This window comes from Elephantulus edwardii, unplaced genomic scaffold (genome assembly GCF_000299155.1).
Source record: "Elephantulus edwardii isolate Elephantulus edwardi_28Jun2011 unplaced genomic scaffold, EleEdw1.0 scaffold00286, whole genome shotgun sequence".
NCBI lineage: Eukaryota > Metazoa > Chordata > Mammalia > Macroscelidea > Macroscelididae > Elephantulus > Elephantulus edwardii.
This window is the reverse complement of record NW_006400036.1, coordinates 473,817-475,545: the sequence shown is the minus strand read 5'-3', so window position 1 is coordinate 475,545 and position 1,729 is coordinate 473,817.

Genomic DNA, 1,729 nt, shown 5'->3' with positions numbered 1-1,729 from the left:
GGGGTTCGCCAGGGATGTATTTTGTCTCCATACCTTTTCAACCTGTATGCCGAACAGATTATCCGAAACACTGGGCTATACAAAGAGGAATGTGGCATCAGGATTGGTGGAAGAATCATCAACAACCTGCGTTATGCAGATGACACAACTCTGCTTGCTGAAACTGAGGAAGACCTGAAGTGCTTGCTGCAGAAGATCAAGGACTGCAGCATCCTACATGGACTGAAGCTCAACATCAAGAAAACAAAGATTTTCACCACTGGGCCAATTGGCAGCATCAGTATGGATGGTGAAGGGATTGAGATAGTTAACAGGTTTTGTTTACTTGGCCCCACTGTCAACACTCTTGGTAACAGCAGCCAGAAAATCAAGAGACGAACTGCACTGGAAAAGTCAGCTGCGAGGGACCTCTCAAGAGTACTGTAGAGCAATGGCATCAGACTGGAGACTAAGGTGCACCCAATCTGGCCTATAGTCTTCGCAATTACGTGCTATGCATCAGAGAGTTGGACAGTGAATAGGGTTGATAGAAAGAGAATTGATGCCTTTGAGCTGTGGTGCTGGAGAAGAATGTTGAATATACCATGGACTGCTAGGAGAACAAACAGATTTGTCCTGGAGAAGGTGAAGCCGGAATGTTCCTTGGAGTCAAGGATTATGAAGCTTTGTCTGTCATACTTTGGGCATGTTGCCAGGAGGGACTGGTCCTTGGAGAGGAACATCACGTTTGGCAGAGTGGAGGGGCGGTGAAGGAAAGGAAGACCTTTGATGAGATGGATCGATTCTGTGACTGGAGCGGTGGGAATAAGTGTGTTTGAGATGCCTAGGTTGGCACAGGATAGAACAGCATTTAGAGCTCTTGTGCATAGGGTCGCTATGAGTCACAAGTGACTCGATGGCACATAACAACAACAACAAACAAAACACAAATAGACATCTTTCTGGTATTCTCTGCTTTTTATAAGGGCCCTCTGACATTGACAATGATATCCCTAGAGTGCCATGGCCACTTTTAAAACAAAGTTGCGATGAGATCCAATATGGCGGCGGAGGCAGAGACAGTGTGGTGAGCTGCGGGAGCAGCGAACCACTTAAAGCAGGGGCATTATGGCCTTCCACACACTTCGGCTTATTGATAATTGAACACTTAAACAGTTGATGACTGGCCCTCAGTGAAGATCGAGGCTCAACAACAGGAATTCAAGGATTCCCAAGGAGAAATAGGTGAGTCTCGTGGCTCCCAACCCTGCCTCCCCCCCCACCCCCGCGGAGCCTGCACCTCGCTGCACAGCCACTGCAGCTCCATGAGGCTTCCACAGCCGAAACGAATGGATTCCCTCACCCGGGATGGATGCTGGGCACTGGCCCTCCTCAAGACTGGTACAGCGAAGCCACCACACTGCCACAAGGTGGTCTGGTTCTGGAGAGAATTCTTGGAGCCAGGATGGCGGCTGTGGGGGAAGCAGCGCCAGCCGCCTGCACAAGAGGGGCTGAGCGCCTGTGCGGAAGGGGGGGGGCACGCCTCCAGCGGCCAGCCACGCTGTGGGGCGGGCCACGCACCTCCCGCTGGCCTCCCATGCTGGGGTGGGGGCGAGCCCTGCTGGCCACCTGTGTAGAAGGTGGGGGATGGGATGCATGCCTGACATCTGCAGGTTTGGGTTTCCTTGGACAGGCCAAAGAAGACGATTACCTATAGAATGGATTGCTGAAAGTCACTGTGAGTCTGATG